Here is a 10,210-nt window from a genome sequence, read left to right as displayed (position 1 = left end):
AGCTTCAACAATGAAATTCTTTCTTCCAATTCGATTCCGAAATACCTGCAAACCAAAAACGACGATTCACACAAGTCAAAGTACATCATACAGAGCTACTCATGCCCTCAAACAACCAAGCAAAGTGCAAATGTTCAAAAAGACCGGTCAGGTCGTTACATCCTCCCCCACTTAAACATACGTTCGTCCTCGAACGTGCCCAGAGTTGTTCCAAAAGCCATCAAATCGCCGTGTAACTTTCCCATGCACATAACCGGGGGTGATCCCACGTCACCCTATCCCATACAGGTCCGATAGCACAGCATAACTGAAATTTCTCAATTCAACCTAGCCCACAAGCCTTCGAATCAAATTTCCAACATCTGAAATTTCCTATAAGATTAGAAGTTCGCATCTACATACCGTACAAGTCTGAACAAGTTGTACCAAAAGCCGTAAATATAACTCAAATACTCAAATTCAAATACCTCATAGCTCAAATGCTTGAAGCAATGATTTCTAATAACAGTATCGGATCAAATCAACCCAGTGTCGGTAGTAAACCTCATATCAGACAAAACTTCGTTCTAAAACCTTTGTACACTGCCGATGATGAAAGAGACATACCGAATTCATAACCATTCATTAGACCAATAGGTCATGGAGCTCCCGTTCCTTCTACAAGAACTATAGCCAATTTCAAAGCTGATTTCTGATATTATCCTCCTAATTATACCACAATCAAATGTGATAGCATCCATTCTAGGCCCAATGCCCTCGTCTTATCCAACACGACCACCCTAGTGACATGACACATCAATACAATCTAAAGCCACAACCCGTGCAATCCGTGCACCAGATAGCAACATTCCAAATGTACCCAATCGTAACATTACCCAAATAGGAGAACCGTTCCGCAAGCTCGACGGGTACCACCCCGACGCAATGCTAAGAACCCATCACACACCGCAGAACCATAATACATGAATCTTATGCAAAGGATCATATTTCCACATAACTCTACTGCAATACGTGACCCTATCCAAATACTGGTCCATATGAAACACCTCAAGCCACCCTGCTAAAATCAATAACCATGCACTATTCGACACAAAGTACCCAAAGTGCATTACCATAACCACGGAGAAGCAAACGACACCATGCCACACAAAACCCGTACATGACCAATACGCCATCAACCAAGCAATATCCAATACTATTCTCGCTCAAATTCCGCTATAAGGCCATAATATAACCGCACCATATGTGCATGTAACCAACGAATCACAACTCCTCGTAGCATAGAAGAGTCACTCACATATCATTTCAGAACATGAATAAGTTTCACATCAACCGAATGGCACATCCTTCAATAATAGTAGTATGGAGCCAACCAATCCGGCTCGATGTAGAATACACATCCTAATTGGGCCTACCAATGGCCCCAAATCAACTCTGGTCAGCCACCAATAGATAAATAACCTCCGAAAGTTCACAATGACTGAATCATAACACATTCTATCATCTGGCTAGCTCCGGCCACAACTTCACAGTCCATAACCATGAAATAATTTGCTCCTGAGAACTCCCAATCTCCAATTCCATAGAACACACGAATCACCATATTTGATTCCACCTCCACCGCCCAAATGCCTAACACCTCTCTCATACACAATCATACCACGAGAAATACTTTAAAAATTCTTCCGTGCCATCTGGCAAAAATTTGAATATCAGCAGTCGATCAACCGGGAGAGTGCCGCAATACCAGCGAAGTACCCATAAATCAAAACACACTGCCCCTTCTGAAATATACACTTTCATCAAGCCATAGCAAATAGTAATATCATTTACCTAGTCATCTAAAACCGTCTATGCTGCCTAAGAATTTATGTCCTTCCCTTCAAAATTGAACTGTGATCTTGTACATATAAATCCTATTCCCGCACAACACACCACATCTATTATGCCATCATGTGACAAGCATAAGAATTCCATTATCAACTCTGAGTCACTAGCAAATTACATACCTTATTAGTCAGAAACCTCCTTCTTGCTTCTTTCTAGGAGAAAATCATAACACACAACACGTTTCGTACACCGGTAGAAAATATCTGGTTCAAACCATAGTAGAAACCATCATGAACACTTTTAAATCCATTTGCACATAACCAAGCTATCTGAACTGAATTCCTCTAACTCCACCAAGCCACACAGGTTGCCAAATCCGAGAGCATTTCCACAAAACCCCTGTAGATACTAGCCACGTCATAAGTACCTAAAGAACCGATCATACCCATTACTGTGCTAACCCAACCTACTACCAAGCTGTCCTATTTCTCCAAGTCTTTTCCAAATTGCCTTCAAATTGCTACTCTTTCCTTGTTAGAACACTACTATCCTTAACTAAAACTTGCCCCACGAACTCTGGCATAGAATCACACCGCCCTAAGGCTTATAAGCCGCTGAATTCCCTTTTTATGTATCCCAAAGGTTCCACAACCAAAATGCTTACTCCGATGAGACTTTATGTGAACCTAAAACTATTTCCTTCACCTTCTTGATACTTAAATGCATAATTCACAATGATATAAAATGCCATGAGTCTCGACACCGTTTAATGCAACTCCTAGTTTTCTAGCCATATATATAAATCTTGAATCCATTGGAACCATTCTTGAGAGTCATCCACTCTACTCAAATCTCGAATTAACCAACCAAACGGACCGAAATGACCTGTGCCCCATTAGCACACCAACACCCAAGGGAAATAAAGAGTAACCCACACTCCTACGCAACCGAGTTAATTCCCGCTCCATGTACACTACATTCTTCGTGAATAACCACTCAATTATTTTATGGTCCTCCTATAATCATAGAGTGTAATATAACTTGTGTCAAGAAATTCCTTTACACGAGTCATCCTCGATCTCGACCTCTGCAAGTCATAACTGATTTACCAGTATACCCCAAACCGAAACTAATACGACACATAACCGTGCAATCAACTCATCGATAGCAGACTCCCCAACTTATCCTTAAGTTGCAATTATATAAAATTAGAACCCGCAAGGATTTCTCCTTCTCAATTACCAAGATCTCGCACCGTTAACCCGCCAGACTTCTCGAAATCTTTTATTAAATTTTTTATGAACATTCTGAATCACCAGCCACAATCACACACGCGACCTCCTACCGGGTAACCTCGCAAAAGCTTCATCAACATCATGCCACCGCTCGCTGCACACAGGAGATAAACCACATGTGGAATTCCTTACCGACATCTCCCAATGACACAACACTGAGTGCAACGACCACGAAATCCGTAAATTCTCCTGAGTTCATGCTCGCCCACCATTTGTATAAGTCTGCACTTTCCCTATTGACATCAACCGTATGTTTAACAATACCTTCCGAACTCAAGTCATATTGCACCAGACACGATAATCGGATCTTCACGCCTCTCTTCATTTCAAACACACTCCTTTCTGCCGTATTTAATCTTCCTTTGTAAAGTAACCATCACTCCAAATAGAGTCTGCAGGCCAAATCACATACTAACACGATTCCAAACCATTCTACACTTTCTCAAGGCGCACGACTACCCTACCAGTGAATTCATATGCTAATCTGCCACTCTTACCTCGGTTAAATCATCTCCTTTAAGAAACTTCTCAACCTCTACTTCTTATACTTGACCCGCTAGTACTTCAACCACCGCGAAATGCTTCCCCATCATATCTTCCCTCATACTTCGTTGCCCAGTTACTGCATCAACTTGAAATGCATCTTTGTCGTACCAGAACCAATAGAATGTTACCGACTCTAAGTCTCTTCGAAGATTATCTTTCTCGAGCCATCAACATCAAAATACCCATTCACAACCACCATTACTACATAACCACTTACTCTTCTTGAGTCCAACTCATTGACAGACATGAGAATTTAATTTTCCCCAAAATTTAACAATGTGAAAGATCCTTCAAAACATTCACACTCGAGACCTTAAGTCACATCAAAACGAAAAATCAAGCACCCAATGGCCTTCCTTTACATTTCAAGAAAACACTTCTCGTCACATTTACATCATCTTAACACCTCCCGCAATTACGTCATACTGACCAAAAAGCCATTCCACCACTCATCGAGCCACAAATTCCACTCGTAGGGACATTATCGGACTTATGAGTCCAAATGTATAGGTTACAACTGAAGCTATCGAGCCTAAGCCGTGGTCTAACCATGGCCTCAAGTTCTCCAGACCGGCCCACCACCACAAACACATAATACCCATCTCAACCTTGTTCATAGAATCACAAGCCGGTGATGCACAACCGATACCGAGCGCTCATGTGCGCATATGAATGCGTGGAAGGAATTTAAGGAGTTATGTTCCAAGCTGAATCAATTCTGCACGATAGAATACAAGAAAGTGAAATTTTCCTAAGGGTTTTGTAGCCTCTCGAAAATAAGTACAGACGTCTCCGTATCGATCTACAGGACTCTACTAAACCCGCTCATGACTCGTGAGACCTATGTAACCTAGGCTCTGATACCAATCTATCACGACCCAAAAACCTAACCTGTCATAATGGCGCCTATCGTGGAAGTAGGCAAGCCGACTCTTTCCAAAACAAATTGATATTTTCATTTCAAAGATAACTTCAAGGCTATTTAGCATAAAAGAAAAAAAAACCTCCGTGAAGGAGTTCAAATCAAAACAAAAGTGAGGAAAAGAAAAGCCCGACATCGGGGTGTCACTAGTCATGAGCATCTACTACAATCTGTCTAACAATATCAAGACTAACTCAGCCTGAAAAATAGCTAAATACAACTAAAAGAAGATAAGAGGGAGAAGAGCAGGGCTGCGATCGCCAAGCAGCTACCTTGCTATCACCGAAAAAAATCTGCAACCGGAATAGTCAACAGCCGCTACCATGTCTAAATACGCCTGAATCTGCACACAAGGTGCAGGGAGTAAAATGAGTACGCCAACTCAGTAAGTAAAACAATAAATAAAGACTGAGCAGTACTGACGAGCAATAAACATATAAAGTTCATATCATGAAATCTCAGTAAAATACCACATGCTTTTAAAATCAGGGTTTGAATCAAAACATCTCGTTTAAACCCAGTTCCAGTAAAATCATTTAAAGATATTTTTCAACAGTTTTCAAACAAGGCTCAATGCAAGGTGAGCAAAAATGATGAAATCATAAACAGCCCCTCGGGCAAAACATCACTCATATACAGCCCCTCGGGCAAACCTCACAGTCACTCATACCTCTCGGGCATGTCTCACAATCACTCATGCCACTCGGACATACCTCACAATCACTCATGCCCCTCAGTCACTCAGCACTCGATACTCGGCACTCGACACTCACACTCATTAGGTACCTGCGCTCACTGGGGTGTGTGTATAGACTCCGGAGGGGATCCTTCAGCCTAAGCGCTATATCAAGCCAAATCATGGCATAAATCACTCAAGCCCTCGGCCTATATCAAACATGTTGCGGTGTATAGCCCGATCCCATAAATATCCTCACAGATCAGTCCCTCGGCCTCACTCAGTCATAAACCTCTCGAGTCATTCGGGCATTTCAGTAAAACATGGTACTCAGCCTAAAATAATATTTATATGCATCAAAATAGAGTAAGAAAAACTGAGTTATGTAGTAAACAGGTATAACCATGACTGAGTATAGATTTTAAATCGAAAACAGCGATATGATAGCAAGAAAAGGCCCCTAAGGGTCCAAACAGCACTGGCACAAGGCCCAATTCATGGCATTCAGCCCAATTTACAGAAACTCTTTCTAAAACATATAATTATCATATAGTTTCAACAAAATACGCAACTTTACAGTTGCTACGGGACGGACCAAGTCACAATCCCCAACAGTGCACGCCCACAAGCCCATCACCTAGCATGTGCGCTACCACAAAATAGTAGAATGATATGAAATCCAGGGTTTTATACCCTCAGGACTAGGTTTACAATCGTTACTTATCTCAAACCGGTCAAATCCCTATCCCAAATTGCTCTTGCCTCTCGACTCAGCCTACAAATGCTCTGAATCTATTCACAATCAGTACAATACCATCAATATACGCTAATGGAATGAATTCCACAAGAAAAACTATCAAATTAACCCAAAACCAGAAATTGGCTCAAACCCGGGCCCCGGAGCCCACGACTCGGAATCGGGTAAAAGTCACAAATTACGAATACCCATTCACTCACGAGTCCAACCATACTAGTTTCACTCAAATCCGACTTCGAATCAACATTCAAATCCCAAAAATTCATTTTATGAAGTTTCTACAATTTTCCCTAAATTTCCACCTCAAAGTACTAATCAGATGATGAAATCATTGATATATTCATGTATATTAACCAAATTCGAGTTAGAATCACTTATCCCAATGAATTTCTTGAAAAACCCACAAAAAATCGCTACAAACCGAGCTCCCTAGGTCCAAAATATGAAATAATGCCCTAAACCCTATTTATAAAGTGCACCTCTGGCCTACAACTTCGTGGTCCGCAAAATTGTGAGCGCGGCCACGCCCAAGGTCCCGCGGTCGCAAAAAATGGTGCGGTCCGCGAAATTCTAGGGTTGTACTGCCAGGATTTAGTATTTTGGCCATGACTTTCTATACAGATGTCCAAATGATGACTTCTTTATCTTTCTGGAAACTAGACACGAAGGGCTACAACTTTTGTTTTTGAATCATCTCAAAATTCCTTGTAGATCAAAAGATATAGGCTTCCGAAGTCGGACCAGCGAATCTGCAGAACATTCTCCGGAGTGCGGCCGTGGCAGAATTATGCAGTCCGCGAAATTCCAAGCGCGGCCTCAAAATTCTGCTGCGTTCCGCGAAATTTCAAGCGCCAGAACCATACCTGAGTTCCGAAAATGCCCGGACTCACTGAAAACTCACCCCGAAACACACCCGAGGCCTCCGGGACCTCAACCAAAATACCAACAAATCCTAAAACACCATACGAACTTAGTCGAACCTTCAAATCACTCAAAACAACATCAAAACACCAATTTACCCTCGGATTCAAGCCTAAGAACTTCTAAACTTACAAATTCGACAACCGATGCCGAAACCAACCAAACCACGTCTGAATGACCTCAAATTTTGCACACACATCACAAATGACACTGCGAACCTACTCCAACTTCCGGAATTCCATTCCGACCCCGATATCAAATTTTCCACTGCCGACCGAAATCGCCGAATTTTTAACTTTCGTCAATTCAAGCCTAATTCCACTACGGACCTCCAAATCACATTCCGGACGCGCTCCTAAATCCAAAATCATCTAACGAAGCTAATGGAACCATCCGAATTCCAATCCGAGGTCAAATGCTAAAAAGTCAAACTTGGTCAACTCTCCCAATTTAAAGCTTCAACAATGAAATTCTTTCTTCCAATTCGATTCCGAAATACCTGCAAACCAAAAACGACGATTCACACAAGTCAAAGTACATCATACGGAACTACTCATGCCCTCAAACAACCGAGCGAAGTGCAAATGTTCAAAACGACCGGTCGGGTCGTTACACCGGGACTTCAACCAAATATACCAACAAGTCCTAAAGTACCATACAAACTTAGTTGAGCCCTCAAACCACATCAAACAACGCTAAAATCACAAATCACCCTCCGGTTCAAACTTAATGAACTTGAAACTATAAACTTCTACAACCGATGTCGAAACCTATCAAATCACGTCCGATTGACCTCAAATTTTGAACACAAGTCATAATTAACATTACGGACCTACTCCAAATTCCGAAATCGGAATCCGACCCCGATATCAAAATTTCCACTACCGGTCCAAATCTCCAAAATTTGATTTTTGCCATTTCAAGCTTAAATAAGCTACGGACCTCCAAAACACAATCCGAATATGTTCCTAAGTCCAAAATCATCCAACGGAGCTAACGGAACCGACAAAACTCTATTCCGAAGTCGTCTTCACACAGTTCCGACTACGATCAAAATCCTAAGACTTAAGCTTTCATTTAGGGAGTAAGTGTCCCAAATCACTCCAAAAATCAAAACGAAACCTCCCGGTAAGTCACAATAGCAGAAAAAGATATGGGAGAAGCAGTAATTAGAGGATCGAGGCTATTACTCTCAAAACGACCGGCCGGGTCGTTACATCACTTCCTCAAGTTGCTGCGACAAATAAACTTCAAGCTCATTTAGTTGTGAAATATTATTACTACTAGAACCAAAAGAACATCTAAACCCCGCCCAAATACTAAGTCCTCTTACTCCTGCAGTTCTTTTAGAAGATTGAGAATCATCATCATCATCATCATCATCATCATCATCATCATCAGAAGAAGAAGAAGAAGAAGAAGAAGAAGAAGAAGTTGAAACATTTGGTCTAGCGTGATTTAATGCAACTTGATAAGCATTATAGATAGTTTCAGTATTTGTTCTAATTGAGGCTATTGCTTCCGGAAGTTTAGGCAACTCATCATCTTCAAGTGTTAAACCATTATAAACAGTTTCATACCAAAATTGAGGACCTCCTAATTTCATACAAGGATTTAACAAAACAAAAAAATACCATAAATAGGGGGAATAGGAAAAAAATATTTTTTAAACTTTTTTCTCATAGAATCAATAGAAAGTTGATAAATTTCTCCACCTTGTAAAAAATGAGCAAACAAATTTGCAAGTTCTGCAATATAAACTAAACAGTTAGAAATAGTAGGATAATATTGCCCAAAAATTCTTTTGTAGCAATATGATTTTTTTTTTAAAAATCAACAAGCATTTTAACATTAGCCCAATCCCCATTCGTAAGGTAATCGTCATCATCACTTACATGTGCATTAAACATTGAGTTTATGGGGTTTCTATATTCATATGCAATAACCAAACTTTCATACATGTAATTACATCTAGTTGGACAAGGTTTAGGAACCTTTCTTTCTCTTAGGTCACAATCATCGCATCTTTTAAAATATTCTCTAAGTCTACTTCTATGGTTTGAATGAAAAATCTAGTTAAGAGCCATTTTAACCTTTTCAATTTGAATATTTAAAATTTTCATACCATCACCTACAATTAAATGGTAAATATGACAAATATATCTAACATGAAAAATGTTACTAAAAATGCAGGATTATAATTATTAGAATAGAGAGCATTCATTAATTCATGGTCTAAATGTTCACCGGGTGCAATATTATGGTAAAATTTAGTGTCGCTAAATTGTAATAAACTATTATCGGTATCAAGAATAGCAAGTGTGGGACGGGTATGAGGTTTGGTTCGGGCAGCCGGGGCCAGGGGAGGAGGACCAACAGTACCACTAGATTCGCTAGTCTTGGATTTTCCCTTATTCTTATTTTTACCAAAAATATTTCTTAAGAAAGACAGCTTAATTAATCAAGTAATAGCAAATAAATAAAATAAACAAAACTATAATATTAAGACTTAAGCGTTGGAACGAGTATACCGAATTGACGAACAACTTGTTGAAAATTGATTATCGTCGAAAATTTGAAAACTTCAATTAACCAACTTTACAATTTTTTCACAAATTGTAACAACCTCAATATATTTTGACTATTATTTTTTGGAATAAAGTAAGTAATAGTAGCAACCTCACATTTTTTTTCACTATTTTTTTTATAAAGTAAACAATTGTAGCAAGTATAGAAGAAAATTAGAGAAATTTTGATAGATTGATATTGATTTTGCAAGAAAATGAAAGAATGAGGGGGTATTTATAGTAAAAAATAGGAAAAAAGTATAATATTAAAAAGTTTGGGGTTAAAACTAAGTTTGGGGGGGGGGGATAAATGATTATTTTTTAAACCCCAAACAACTTTTTTTTCAAAAGGAAAACGACTATTTATTTTTTTAAAAATATCTGTTAGGCCTGTTGGGCCCGTTTGGCTCTCCAAGGGACCGGTCCGGTCCCGATCTCTTGGCGGGCCAAACGGACCCGGTCCTAACAGTTCCTATCTAAGAACCGGCCCACGAGACCGGTACGAGCCCACCTCTAAGGGGCCTAACGATCCCAGCTCGTTTAGCCCACTTAGCCCGTGGGCCAGTTTCGGGCCCGGCCTGACCACTTGCCACCCTTAATCATACCATTCTTTAATTTAAAAAATGGAAATATTAATGGTCATTTAAAACATTATCTACTAGTCTGAAAAGGATTCAACTTTGAAAAATTCCTACT

This window comes from Nicotiana tabacum, chromosome 23 (assembly GCF_000715075.1).
Source record: "Nicotiana tabacum cultivar K326 chromosome 23, ASM71507v2, whole genome shotgun sequence".
NCBI classification, from domain to species: domain Eukaryota; kingdom Viridiplantae; phylum Streptophyta; class Magnoliopsida; order Solanales; family Solanaceae; genus Nicotiana; species Nicotiana tabacum.
The sequence above is the reverse complement of the archived record's forward strand: the minus strand, read 5'-3'. Positions refer to the sequence as shown.